Below are 15,400 nucleotides of genomic sequence, written 5' to 3'. Positions count from 1 at the left end.
ATTGCTTCATGGCATATAGATGGGGTAATAATGTAAACAGTGACAGACTTTATTTTCTTTGGCTCCAAAATCACTGCAGATGGTGATTACAGCCATGAAATTAAAAGACATTTGCTCCTTGGAAGAAAAGCTATGACCAGCCTAGATAACATATTAAAAAGCAGAGACATTACTTTGCCAACGAAGGTTCATCAGCCAAAGCTATGGTTTTTCCAGTAGTCATGTATGGATGTGAGAGTTGGAGCATAAAGAAAGCTGAGTGCCAAAGAAATGATGCCTTTGAACTGTGGTGTTGGAGAAGACTCTGGAGAGTCCCTTGGACTGCAAGGAGATCAAACCAGTCAATCCTAAAGGAAATTAGCCCTGAATATTCATTGGAAGGAGTGATGCTGAAGCTGAAACTCCAATACTTTGGCCACCTGATGCCAAGAGCTGACTCTTTGGAAAAGACCCTGATGCTGGGAAAGATTGACGCCAGGAGGAGAAGGGGACGATGGAGGATGAGGTAGTTGGATGGTATCACCAACTCAACAGACTTGAGTTTGGGTGAACTCCGGGAGTTGGTGATGGACAGGGAGGCCTGGTTTGCTGCAGTCCATGGGGTTGCAAAGAGTTGGATATGACTGATCGACTGAACTGAACTGACCACACATCAGGGATTGTGCTGGCCACCAGGGATACATTGAGCCAAAACATCATCTGTTTTCTAGGGGCTCCTGGACAGTGGGGTCAGGTGGGCAGCAGGGATGCAGAGAGACATGCAAATAAATGAGAATCTGTGTTGATCTGTGCCTTAAGAGAAATATGAATGTTGAGTGGTGGGCCGCAGACGAGGCTGTCATTTGCTGTCATGTGGCTGCCTGTTCGCATGCAGATCCATCAGCATACAGGGAATGACTGAATGTGGTGCAGTGAAGGGGAGCCAGAGCCCTGCTTGTGGGGATGGGGAGCTTGTGGTTGAAAGGGCAGGTTTAGGAAGGTTGAGTGGGAGGGGCAGCAGCCAGGCCAGAGCTCCAGGGGGCTGATGGTTTACATTCTTCTAGTTAGAAACCGTCAGAAACTCCAATGAGAGGGGCTCTCTCAGCTCTAGAACTTGCTGGTGTCTCCTCTTGCAAAGGGGAACATGAGTTATACCTTTCAGTGTTACCTTTCTGTCCTCTTGGTTTCCAAAGTGTGGCAAGACCCAAACCCAACGAAAGTTGTTAATTTTAACCAAGTGGTAGAATATAATCAAAATGTGAGACAGCTGAAATGCTGCCAATTTTTCTTCTCTTTTAGGTTGTTTTCTGTCCTTTTAGACAAAGTTCTGTTGAAAACCTGGCGAACGTGTGACTGTAGGTGGGGGACATGACACTTTCGTGGACCTACTATGTACCTGAGCCTCTGCTAACTAATTTCATGGAGCAAGCTTCCTTGAGCTCTTAAGATTGTTAAAATACAGTTGCAAACCCCAGAAGACTTGGGAGTGATTTCTGAGTGGTGGGAGGGCGAGGGAGGCTTTGAAGCCATCCTGTTTGAACACTTAGGCAGCTAAGTGCAACTCTTCAAACACTTCACGTGTCTTCAATGGTCCAGTGTAAAGGATATTCAGGAACATAAATCCCTGCTGGTAATGGGATAAAAACCCCTTTATTTCCTCCCTAAATATTGATTTAGAATAATAGCTTGTTTTGAACTTTCTCCCAGCAAATTAATTTTTAATTTAGAAAAGTACCTCTAGGGAAAACTTAGCATATAGGTACAATTTTGGTGATGTGTCTCCGTATAGAAATCAAAAAGGGGGAAGAATATGCCCTCCCCCCACACCTCCCCTGAGATTAATCCTCTGACACATCATTTTGAGTACCTTTGTAAGACCTTGTGCTAGAAACTGAGGGAGAGACTACAATTTAGCTTCTGTCCTCTAGGGTATATGTGTGTGTGTGTATTTATTTATATATGTGTGTGTGTTGTGTTTCATGGGAAAAGAAGACGAGATTTTTTTTTTTTCCCCCAGAAACTTTGTTTTGAGGAGAGAAAAGGATGATATTAGGGCATAGCCGAAGAGCTCTGGCCTAAAAGTCAACAACCTTGCACTCATCTCCTAACCCTGCCTTTAACAAGCTGTGTGACAGCAGATAAGACCTTTGCCTTTTCTGATTCTCAAGTTCTTTTCTGCAGAGCAGTGGGACTGGAGACCAGTAGCATCTCCATCACCTGGGGGCTGGTTTGGAAGGAAGGGAGAGCCTAAGGCTCCTCTCCAAATCTGTTTGATCAGAATCTGCATTCTAACAAGACCTTCAGGTGATCTGTGTGAAAATTAAAGTTTACAGCATTGCTTTAAAGAATGATCCCTACTCTAATATTCAAGTATTTTGTGTTTTTTCCTAATATGTAGTAAAACCCACTTATGAAGAATTTATTCAGGACTGAGCCAGGCATTCTTGCCCTGCAAAAGTGTACTCTGTTAGAAAAAGATTTAAAGGCAGAAAGATGAGCAAATAGCTATATATTCAGCTCCCAAAGCTATATATACATGTTTCTCTTTTGCCTTGTGTTTTAGATGCTGGCAGTATGGTAAGAGCAGTGAGAGAGGGGAAGAGGAGCTGGGAAGTCAGGGTGACTGAAGGTGGGGTTGGCAATGGACTGGGCCTTCTGAGCTGCCAGGTGGCACAGCACCCAGCTCAGGTCCTCAGAATCTTCAGAAGGTTCTGAGGATCAAGCACCATCAATGATTGCAAGATAATATTTCATGTTTTCAAATATATATGTATGTTGCTTTGATGAACTGAAAATAAATTCATAGTGACTTTCTGATATTCTGTGTTTTCCTAATTAATTGATCAGTCAGTTGCTCAGTCATATCTGCTCGGTCATGTCCAACTCTTGCGACCACGTGTACTGTAGCCAACTAGGCTCCTCTCTCCGTGGAATTCTCCAAGCAAGAATACTGGAGTGGGTAGCCATTCCCTTTTCCAGGGAACCTTCCTGACCCAGGGATTGAATCTGGGTCTTCCACATTGCAGGCAGATTCTTTACTGTCTGGACCACCAGGGAAGCCCAATTAATTGATACTAAGTGTTAAATCTACTAGATGGGAGAGGGAGTCTCCATGATTTTTCGCATTAAAAGGAGTCTTCTCGCTTGAAACCAGTGGGAAGTACTGGAATAGGGAATAATAGTTGATAACAGGATGATGGAAATAACTAACTTTGAGAGCTTTCTTGATACCAGGCATTGTGCCTTATGTAAGAAAGGAGCTTAGGCATCTGCTAATAAATTTATGGATAAGGAAACGGGGGTATGGTGACTGGATTCAAGTCCTACCTTGAGGTAGTGATGAGTAGATAGAGGACTAGATTCAGGCGTCCTGGCCATCGGCCAGGTTTATATCTGCTGCGCTAGACTTTGTGGCTTGTCGGTCTAGTGCGCTATGGTAGAATGTGCAGGACTGTTGGTAGAATGTGCAGGACTGTTGGGTAGAGACTGTGTTCGTGTGGGAGTCACAGACTGGCAGAGTCTGGAGGGCCTCATGGCATCTGGGCTCCTCGCTGTCTTTACAGGTGAGCCCACCTGGTCCAGCGAGGAAAAGGTACTTGTCCACGGTCACACCAGCAGCTGGGTTGTTTAGTTCTCCCTCTATCTGCAAGTTAGCTCTTTACAGATAAACTTTTTCACAAGAGCATTGGGTAAGTGAAACCAAGTGAATGTGTTTTCTCATATTGTATCTCAGATTTTTGTGAAGATTTATGTATCTTTTTAAAAGGGATTTAAAGTAGTCACTGGTAATTGTAAGCACTCAAATTATTGTAATAACAATTTTTAGTTTATTATTATTTTTTAATCAAGTCCTATGTGTGAAATTTAGTAGCAGTTTTTTTTTTTTTAAGCTGGAATTAATTACAGCCTTGAGTTTTCCTATCATGTTCTCTATCTAAATGATGACCTTTGGGAGGGCAGACTACCAAATTCTTATTCACTGAAAATAGTGCCACGTGATCATTGGAAAACATATAGCATAAAGGGACAAAGTCAGTGTTGGCCATTGGGGCAACTGCATCCATCTTATACCCATAACTAAGACTCTCATTGAACAGAGAAGCTGTCTGCTAAGCAGTAGGTCTCCTGATCCTCAGAAAATAAGAATAGAAGAATCATTGTCCAGGAAGGTGCCAAGTGGTACAATTTTTACTGATCTAGCAAAGTGGAAATTCGGTTAGAATCAGGATCAGCTTTGTGGGCATGCACCCTGTGCACCTGAGCCTGGCCCCTGCCCTCTGCCTCCGCACTGGGTTTAATGCTCTGCTGTTGCAGTCCTGAAATTCTTAATGTTATTTTGAACACGGGGACTTGCCTTTTTCATTTTGTTCTGAGCCTTGCAAATTATGTAACTGGTTTTGGTTAGAATAATTCACAGAATCAGGACCAAGAGCCCCTGAGGAGCAAGTCAGTGGGGACTGCAGCCTTTTGGGAAGAGCTGGAGGGTGAGGAGGAGGCCCGACCTCTGGTGGTGGTATGCAGGCTTGTGTGCTGGACAGAGAGCCTGCAGTCAGGAAGGAGGGCAGGGTGGATCTCTGGCCGTCCCATTACTGCCTTGTGATGATAGACAGGTCACTGGCCTCTCTACAAGTCTCCTTTGTGTCCCCAGCCCCAATCACACACAGTACTTAGCCCATAGTAGGTACTAATACTTTGTGGCTGGTTACTGCTGTAGTGCACCATTGGTAGATAAACTTTGAAAAAGTAGATTGAAGCTCTTTGTGTGAATTGCATTATAAGCTTTTCTATTTTCAGTGTTATCACCATACCTCATGTTTGGATGATCCAGGGGCCTTACATTAATTTCCCTGCCAGTGATCTCTTCCTTATGTTAATCCAGCTAGCTAGATGACCTTTCCCAGTTCCATCACCAGTAAACACATGACCTTAGACACATTTATTAAAGGTTTCTAAGTCTCAATTCCCTCATCTCTATAAAAAAAGATGATCATGTCTGCTGTTAAGGCTTTTAGGAAGTCTGGAGATAGTACAGTGTAAAGCCCTAGAAATAATAGTGACTGGCACATAATATGTGGTCAGTTAAGAGTAGTTTTTCTTCTTATAAAATTATAAGATTATACATATTTATATATAATGTATGAATGATATACAAACAGCTTCCATCATGTACTTGCCCTCCTCAGAAATATCTTCAGTGGCTCCCTATATCCATGGCCAGGGAGGGGCAAGGCACTGCATAATTTAGCTGCAGTTTGCATTGCCTAACTTTCCCTGTTAGTATCCTAGAAGTTGCTAGAATATGAGAACTCCTTGGTCTGGAATTCTGTGTCATCTCTCCAGTACCCAGGAGAGTGCTGGGCATATAGTGTCTGTGTGGTTGTTGACTGCTGACCACGATGTATTTCAGGAATGTACTGCGAGGCTGCTTGTTTTCCATCTGTTTATACCTCTTAGCTCCTTCAAATTGGAAATGGATTATGATTTTGCATTTGAATCAGGAGCAGGAAAAAACACCCATCCTTCATCTCCTGTTTTTGTTTTTGTTTTTTTAAACAGCCACCGTCAGTCTCTACTGGGATTGTTTGTTTACATGTTTGACTCCCCTTCTGAACTGTGAGCTCTGAGTAGGGAGGAATGGTGTTTAATTCACTTTTATATCTTCAATGCCCAACATGTGGGGTCTGGCACAAATGAAAGAGACATTCATTAAATACTTGTCAGATCAATGAATATTGGAAAGCTCAAATTTTTATGGCAGACAAGGGAGATAGTGGGAGCCTTCTTTTTTTACTAGAAAAACATTGTTTATTAGATCTGAATGGATCATTTAGAAAATATGCAGTTGGCTATCTTTTTTGGTCAAAGAAGAAAATCAGTATAAAATGCTTAATTAAAAGCAGAGGCTAACATTTCCCCTTGTAATGAAGGCAGGATCGTATTTTCCTTTCCTTAGCCCAGATGGGCAGGCAGCCAGGCCCAGAGACAGGGATGCTATGCAGACAGATAAGAAGGTTTGACATTAGGAGGACTGGGTCCTGGGGTTACCCTGGGTCCATTTTTGCTTCAGTGTTTCTCCTCAGGGATGTTGAAAATTTGAGAGGCATTACTTCCTTTAAGATACTCCAAAGAGATTGCCAACTGCTTAAGATGTTTTGCTCTGTTACCTATAAGATTACCATTTGTTTGTGAACTTAAAATGGCAGGTTTTGCAGGAGTATGTTCTGAATTTGAAGTGCAAAATCCCAAGAGGTGTGGATCCTTTTTCTTGTTCTTCTTGGTGCTCCTGAGTTGGGCCCTTAATCAATGGGATGCCTGGAGCTCTTTCCCACACAACATCTGCAGGGTGGGTCCTGACCTGGGTGTAAGAAGCTGATGAGGACCTGGATTTAGGGAGGCAAGGAGGACAGTGATGTTCTGAATGATCTCTGAAATGAAATTCGGGCCCTCTGAGAAGGACAGTGAGTGAGTGGGCATGCTCAAGGACAGGACACTGCTGCTCAGTGTGGTCTGAGGACCAGCAACATCAGCATCGCCTGGGAGCTTGTTAGGCAGAGTCTCAAATGCTACCCCTCCCACTGCCCCTCCCCCACTCGCTCCCGCCTTCTCTTATTAAATCAGACTGCATTTTACCAAGATTCCCAGGTGATCCGTATGCACATTAACATTTTAGAAGCACTGCTCTGCTGAGAAAGTCTTTCCTTGAAGTTTGATTGGCTTTTGGGGATTTTAGAATGTAGCATAATCCCTGATCCCAGAACTGTCTTAAATACCAGAACTGCCACCATGGAGGTATTAGGTGACCCTTTTTAATCTTAGATTTTTTCATCAATGATATGTTTTGCTAATTTTTAATGTATTTTTGAAAAAGATCGATTTATTTTATTTCTGGCTGCACTGGGTCTTCCTTGCTGCGCACAGGCTTTCGCTAGCTGTGTCGGGTGGGGGCTACTCTTGTTGCAATGCGCAGACTTCTCATTGTGGTCGCTTCTGTTTTTGCAAAACATGGGCTCTGGGAACGTGGGCTTCAGTAGTTGCAGTGCACAGGCTCAGTAGCTGTGATGCGGGGGCCTTAGTTGTGCTGCGGAATTTGGGATCTTCCCAGACCAGGGATCAAACCTGTATCCCCTGCCTTGGTAGGCAGATTCTTAACCACTAGACCACCAGGGAAGCACCTTTTGTGTAAGTTAAATGAAATAATGTAATGCTCTTGGCTTATAGCAGGATCTTAATAAATATTACTTGCTGGTACTATTTTTTATTTGACTTTATTTTTTATGTATTTTTATCAGGTTATTTTATCTGAACCCTAGTGCAAACCATTCAACTATTTTTTATGAATGGAGAATTGCTGTGCTATCATTACTGAAATGTAATTTTGCATTAATTTTGCCTTTTGCATGGTGAATGAATGTCCTTAAAGAATCCATAGCTTCTGAACCTCAGAGTACTATGTGAAATATATACTTCCAGAAAACTCCATCAAAACTTTTTTGAAAAAAAGCTTTGACCTACAACCCAGCAATTGTACTGGTAAACCTTTGTCCCAGATGTATGAAAACTTGCATCCCTATGAAAGCCTGTGCATGATTGTCTATAATAGCATTATTTGTAATAGTCAAAACTTGGAAACAATTCAGGTGAATGGTTAAAGTGTGGTACCTCCATATCATGAAACACAACTCAGCGATAAAAAGATGTGAACAGTGTCAAGTGCAGCAACTAGGAGAGTTTTCATGGGAGTTATTCTGAATGAACAAAAACTAATCTTAAAAAATATGTGTATATAACATTCTCAAAATAACAAAATTTTAGAGATGGAGAACAGATTAATGGTTGCTCGGTACTGGGGACAGGGTTGGGGATACTGTGAGGGGATAAATGGGATTATAAAATGGTAGCATGAGGGCCTTACTCTGCATCTTGATTGCGATGTGGGTACATGAATTTACACATGAAGAAACTGCATAGACTATAATACACAGTCACAACTGGGCACACATAAAACTGGAAAAATCTGAGTAAAGCCTTGGGATATCCTGAAGTCAATTTCCTGACTTTTCTCTTATGTTATAGTTTTATAGTTATGTAGGATGTCACCACAGTGGAAACTGGGGGTGGGGTGGTGGGGTGGAGAACATGAGTTCTATTTCTGTGTTCTATTTTTGCAGCTTCCTCTAAATCTATGATTATTTTAAATAAAAAAGCATGGTGCTTGAATGGATGTTTACAGGCATATTGTGCTTTATTATATTTTGCAGGTATTTTTTTTTTTAAAATAAATTGAAGGTTTGTGGCAACCCTGTGCTGAGCAAGTCTATCAATGTCTGCTTTCCAACAGCATGTGTTTACTTCCTATCTGTGTATCATTTTTGGTAATTTTTGTAATATTTCAGACCTTTTCTTTATTGTTTGTTATGGTGATCTATCATCAGGGATCTTTGATGTTACTATTGCTGAAACTACAACTTGCTGAAGGCTCAGATGATAAGCAGTTTTTTAGCCATGAAGTATTTTTCAGTTAAAGAATGCACATTGGTTTTTTAGGTATAGTATTCTAGACATTGGGAAACTGAAAAATCCATGTGACTCGCTTTATCGCAACATTCCCTTTATTGTGGAATCTGGACCCAGCCTGCTGTATCCCCAAGGTATGCCTGTGTTTGGAAAGCATCCTGCCCAGGACTAGTGAAGAAGCCTGGTGAAGCCGAGTAAATGAAGTACACAGACCTTTGTTCAGGACTGCCTTTTCCGTGCCCTGGGGCAGGACTCTCCTCTGAGCGGGGAGTGGTCACGTCCCAGCCACCCACTCTCCTCTTATAAGGGGGTGCCCCTATATTTATCACTCCCCAGGGCTCTCTCTTGAGGTCACTGCAGTGGACAGTGCTACAATTGAGTGCTCACCTGAAGGCATCCTAAGTAGTCCCCTGGACCTGAATGTTCCCTGAGGTGGCCCCACCTTGGGAATGCTGGAGACGCAGTCTAGGGAGCCTGAGACCTTGTCCTTGTGGCTCAGCTCGCTCTTCACATTTTCATATTAATGTGTCTTTAATGTGTCACCGGCTTTCAGCAGTTTCCTCTCAGTAATGCGGTTAGTCCCTGGGGAACATTCCATAGCCAGATGAACTTTAATCCCTGGATGCTCCAAAAGGGAGGGTTCTTGTTCCTCTTTTGAAGATTCTGTTCCCCCATAAGGAAAGTGCATGATTTAATTAATGGATGAAAGAAAAGGGCCCAAATGGAGCCAGAAAGAAGTCAGCAGCATTGCCACCCACCTGCAGACACACAATAAGATAAAAGAGCACCTGATCAGGGAGGGGAAGGACCCCCAGAGGGAGAGGATTGCAGCACAGAGTTGGGAGGCCTGAGCTCTAGGACCAGCTCCGGTCATTGACTATGTGTGACCTTGAAGCTCAGTTTCTGTGGGATTCTTTTTTTCTTCCTTTTAAAGTAGGGAAGAGAATATAGATCTTTTCTACCTCCGGACCCTGATGCTGGGAAGGATTGAAGGCAAAAGGAGAAGGGGCCCAGAGCATGAGATAGTTCGATAGCATCACCAGTTCAGTGAACATGAATTTGAGTAAACTCTTGGAGATAGTGAAGGAAGGGAAGCCTGGGATGCTGCAGTCCATGGGATCACAATAATTGGACAGGACATAGGGACTGAACAATAGCAAAACCTCCAGAAATGTGTAGATGACAGAAAGAGGAAAGGGGAAGTCCATTGCCAAGTTGAAAATGCCCTACAGTGTAACATTTTATGCAGATAATGCACTACCTAGAATGAAACAGCCAAGACAGTTTATGAGAGGAAAGATGAGAGAATACTTGTTCTTGTTTCTTAAAAAAAAACAAAGCAAAAAAGATGATTTCTTGCTAAAGATTAGTAATCTGTCTTGTCTTATAATGTTCATAATAAAATTATAGTAGTGGTTGTCCATCCATCTATAGGGGCATTTTTCCTCATATAAGATGCTTATGTCCATGGCTTATAAGTAAGGCGCACTGTGCTGCTCTTTGGAGACTTAGAGCATAGTAAAGGTTCTAAGGCCCTGCAACAGAAAAATCTGTTTGACTTTGTTTAGTCTAGTCATTCCTTAGTGTATTACCAGTGGATCCCCTTCCTACCCCCTGACTTTCTCTTAAGATTTTATATACCTGGATTAAGTACCCTGGACTAGCATTCAGCTCAGAAGTACTTTGAAATGAGTTCTCGGGGAGGTTAGCTTGTTTGTGCCTTTTATATGTTATACATTTTGTAAATAATTTAGTTTTTCTTTCTCTACTTTGGCTTCAAGGAAACTCAGAAAATTCATAACTTCCATTTTAGAATATTGTGACCTTCTTATTTTTGTACTATGTTTTCCTGGTTTTATTTCCTTGTCTTATTGATATATTTACAGGCCCTGACTTAAAATGCTGGTTATTATCTTATTTGTTACATTGTAAGCAACTTTAAATTTTTTCTGGGTGAGATGGGCTATGAATATAAAGAAACAACAAACTACTACTAATAATATAAATAATCTAAAAATGACACTAACTAGTCTTTACTGAATAGTAAACACTGAAAAAAAAAGTGTTAAAAATAAACACAGTTATTTGTAAGGCACTATACTGGGTCCTTTGCATAAACAACTTCTTTATTTGATAGAAGTGTTTCTTAATTTTATCCTAAGAAGTTTCAGATCTTAGGAGTCCAATTTAGATTGTCAGAATCTTACAATTAGGAGGGACTTTTGAGAGCATCCAACCTTAAGAAATAACCCTGAGGGAGGTGAAAGTCTAACCATCCAGGGCAGATGGTCTTCTGAGGCTCTCCATGGCAACCTGCAGCTAATCTCTGCCCTTCTGCCACTTCTGGGAAAATTGCTTTAGGGAAATGCAGTTTTAACTGGGACCATGAAATCACTAATGATAGGAAAGGTGGGGTTTGGATGGCTTGTATTTGGCATATGGAGATTCAATGGCTGTCTCTCTTGGGGAGCCGCTGCTGCATGCTCGGATTATCTAGGACGGTTTCTGCTTGATGAAAGAAGAGGGTAGGGTCTTCTTCCACCCAGCTGGGCTCTGCAGGGCTCTCTCGTGTACTGAGCTGGCACGAACATCTGTCTTTTAGTTCTCCTGGCTTCACAGTCCAACATCTCATTCAAGATCTGTCCTGTGGGCAGGAGGCAACTGATGTTATTCTTCCTCCTCCAGAGCCATTTCTGGCTGTCTTAGGCTTCAGAGAGCTTTTCCACATTTGGCACTGGGCTTTGCAATTCCTTACTGCATCACCCTTTCATGCGTTTGTGTTCTCTTGTCTCCTTGACTAGCCTGGACCTTCCTGAGGGCAGGGCTGATGCCATAGCCTCAGTTGTTTCTCAAGTCCAGTGCATATTGATCCTGGGTGGGGTATTTGCTGCTCCTCTTGATTGAGGTCAGTCCATAATTTCTAAACATAGCAAAATGCAGGGCTCTTTGCTGGTCTCTGGTAATACAAAAGTGCAGGGACACTTTTCAGGTTGTAGCAATAACTCTGAGCTCTTTGAGGGGAAGGACTAGGATTTATTCATCTCTGCCTCCAGTACCAGGCACCGTGCCTGGTGTACAGACATGCGCAGAGGCTGCTACCTGTTTCTCCCAGTGCTGTGGCTGTTGCTGGGGTTGCTGTTCTCTTTTTCCTCCTCCCTCCCTTCTCTTTCTTCTCCTCCTCCATCTATAGTAATAGGAGCTTTCTCTGGACACATTTCCCAGCTCTCCTTGCCGCTGAATATGGTCCTGTGACCAGGTTTTGGCCAGAGGAACGTGAGCAGAGGTAATATGTTTTAACTTCTGAATTGTGCTCTTAGAAGCAAACAAGTGAGCCATCTCTTACTGTTTTTTCTTCTTGGGCTGGAATGTGTGTGGACAGTCTTCAATTGTATGAGTAAAGGTGACACTTTCAGAATGGCAGAGCAATGAGATGGAAGGATTCTGGGTCCTTGTCACCCCTGAGTTGTCTGAAGAGTAAACACTGTTTATAAAAAAAAAAAAACAGTGTTAAAAATAAACACAGTTATTGGTCAGACACTGTACTGGGATCTTTGCATAAACAGCTTCTTTGTTTAATTGAGATTAGTTCCTTAGTTTTATCCTAAGAAGTTTCAGATCTCAGGAGTCCAATTTAGATTCTCAGAATCTTACGATTAGGAGGGACTTTTGAGAGCATCCAACCTTAAGAAATAACCCTGAGGGAGGCGAAAGTCGTCATCCAGGACTGAAAGTTGTTGTTTAGTTGCTCAGCCATGTCCGACTCCTTGTGACCCCACGGACTGTAGCCCTCCAGGCTCCTCTGTCCATGAGATTTCCCCGGCAAGAGTACTCGAGTGAGTTGCAGATTCCTGTTCAAGGGGATCTTCCCAGCTCAGAGGTTGAACCTGCTTCTCCTGCGTTGCAAGTGGATTCTTTACCACTGAGCTATCTGTACTGAATAACTGGACTTTTTATTTCAAAAAGAATGTGTATATGAGAAAGAAACTTCTACCTTAAGTTTTTGTAATTTTGGGTTTCTTGGTACAGCAGTCTATTTTGTATTCTAGTTAATTCAGTAATTAATAGTTCTATTCTAATTAATTCAGTAATCAGTAATTGTATTCTAATTAATTCAGTAATTTGGTGTTTAATAAATGGCTGTTGCATCAATGAATGAATGAATGAATACTTGCCTTACCTTTATTACCATATAGTTTTAGTAGCAGCCCAGTGCACACGTTTATGTTGGGAAGGAAAGTCTCTCATGTGACTTTCACCTATATTTCACTGGCCAGAACTGTGTCAGATGCAGAGGAGGCTGTAAATTTGAGTTTCATTTTCTAGTCTCTATAGATAAAGAGGCTAAAAAGGGTGTAAGAGAGGGGAGGAATTAGTAAACCAATCTATAGTGCCTCTCAGTCACATAGCTTTGACTTATATTGTTTAGAAGTACAGGACTTAAATTTTTTTTTTTAATTTAAAAGAAGTATATAAGCCACATAATTTGAGTATTGCCAGGAAGAGATATAGTTCTTATCCCAGATGAACCGGATTCTAGGAAGATGTCTTCAAAAGAACACAGATAATTATCAGTAGGGACCCTGGGGCTAGATGTGGTCATCCTGTCATACAACTTGATCCATGGCCACCTGGAACTGACTACAAAGGGATATTGATGCCAAGGCCACCTGCTGTATTCAGTGTCTTAAATGCTTTCTTTGGAGCCATAGCCAGTCCTGGATCTGACATTGCAGTGTCTGCAGGTGAGCTGGAAAAGGTAGTGTCAGGGCCATCAAAATTATTCAGCAGATACTTACTAAGCACTTCCACTTAGCAGCCTAACTGGGCTATGGAGACCCAGAAACATGCTCTCTGCCATCAAGAGGGAGATGGAAAGACAAACTGATGACCACAGTGTAATGAAGGCTGTGTATGGAATGTCTATACATAGTGGGAGCAAAGGAAGACAGAAAGTCTTCCAGAAAGAGCAGCAAGATATTTTACCTGAAGCTGAAATATCTCTATTTCAGTGCAAAAGAAACTCCAAAACATCTGAGTGGATCTCAGGCACCTGGTCTGCTTCCAAGTTGTGTTTGAATTAGCATCCTGTGTGTCACATATGCATTGTACTTGTTACTCTGTGGGGAATGTTTCAGAGAAGTCTTGAATTGAGGCATTGTCCCTCTTTGTGGCTAGATTAGACACTTCAGAAAACCTGAGACCACTTCCAGCCTGACTCTTAGGCACTGGGATCCTGGAAGGCCAAGTTTCATCAAATGAGTTTTTCTTCTTTTAACTAAAGAGAGAAATTTGCTCCTGAGTATCCTTCACTTTAGGCGGTGGGTATGGAATCTGGAAAGTATCTGTGTAAGAAAATCTTGATAAACTAAAACTATCTCCTTGTACCTTTCCATAGGCAAGAATACATTAGACATTTAGCGTTTTACACTTAAAAGATTTTCTTAAAGCAAGGCACACAAGAAGATCAAAGAAGGTCCTCTGATATGCTGACAAAGAAGGTACAGAGAGCTCAATGCTGGTTAACTCATCTTAGCAGGGGCAATTTCAGAAAACGAAGAAAATTCATCAACAGTTTAATTCACCAACTCTTGGATTCCAATGCTGCAAACAGACTGGATGCAGGCAACTTGCCCAGGTTCCATGGAGCTTAAAACCAGGTGTTTGTGTAGGGGGAGGAAAAACATTCAACATTTTTTCAGGAAAAATGTATTCAATTAAGACAAGAGAAGCCCATTTTGAGAATTTAGTACATATGTTCATTTTATAGGTGTGCTGGGAAATTATTAGCAGGTGAATGGATTTGGTCACAAAGCCTTTGGGTTGATTTGGAGGAAGAATGTTGCTTCTTGGGAAGTGGCCAGAGGAGTCGAGAGATGTTTTGGGAACATTTTCTATTCTCCTTTTTGTTGATGGCTTCCTAGTTGTCTTGGAGTGGGAAATGGCAGCCCACTCCAGTATTCTTGCCTGGGAAACCCCATGGACAGAGGAGCCTGGTGGGATACAGTCCATGCGGTTGCAAAGAGTTGGACATGACTGAGCAGCTGAGCACGTCCTAGTAGTCTAGTCCTGAACTTCCTCTCCTGTGTATTAGGAAATCACATAGAAATAGATGGTATGCTTCATTACTTAACCATGTCCACAACCAGTTCTGAGTTCTGGAGATGAAAAGGCACAGTTCCAGTCTTTAAAGTGGGGTGGGCACACACACATATAATGTAAACAGTGTAATATAGCAATAGATGGTATTAGTGTTGTGATTTTGGAGGACTAGTTGTCTTGAGGACGTCATAGAGAAGATGGAACTTAAACTGAATGTTAAAGGGTCTTGAAGGTGATTTCCGGGAAAAAGAGATAGGAAAGGACAACTGGGTGGAGGAATCAGCCTGTGCAAAGGCATAGAGGTGTAGAATAGACGGCACTCCTGGGGGAATAGCTGGTGGTTCATTTAGCTGGAGGAAAGGTTTGGGGATGTCTTTGGAGGGTGTTTGGGGGTGATGTTGGACTACAGGGCTACCCAGGTAGTCCAGTGGTAAAGAACCTGCCTGCCAACATAGGAGATGCAAGAGATGTGGGTTCGATCCCTGGATTGGGAAGATCCCCTGGAAGGGGGCATGGCAACCCACTCCAGTATTCATGTCTGGAGAATTCCATGGACAGAGGAGCCTGGTGGACTACTGTCCATAGGGTCACAGAGTCGGACATGACTGAAGCAACTTAGCACTCACGATATCCTAGCCTAGGAAATCTAAACTTGAGTTTAAATCTAAACTAAGTGAGTTCTCTGTACTCACTGAGGGCCAAAGCCATCCAGAAGTCTGGATGGCTCAAGTAGTTGGCCTGGGAAGAAGAATTGCCTTGCCTTTGGCTCTGCCTCCTCAGGTCCAGTAGTAGTAGTGTTAGTCGCTCA

At 42.3% G+C, this 15,400-nt stretch overlaps 1 protein-coding gene across 1 annotated transcript in view; it reads left to right on the top strand.

Annotated features, from left to right (window-relative positions):
- Nucleotides 1–15,400, top strand: part of ROR1 (receptor tyrosine kinase like orphan receptor 1) — a 450,213-nt gene that overhangs the window by 23,837 nt on the left and 410,976 nt on the right. The window lies entirely within an intron of this gene.

The sequence above is a fragment of the Odocoileus virginianus genome, chromosome 5, assembly GCF_023699985.2.
Source record: "Odocoileus virginianus isolate 20LAN1187 ecotype Illinois chromosome 5, Ovbor_1.2, whole genome shotgun sequence".
Taxonomy (NCBI): domain Eukaryota; kingdom Metazoa; phylum Chordata; class Mammalia; order Artiodactyla; family Cervidae; genus Odocoileus; species Odocoileus virginianus.
The sequence above is the reverse complement of the archived record's forward strand: the minus strand, read 5'-3'. Positions and strand labels throughout refer to the sequence as shown.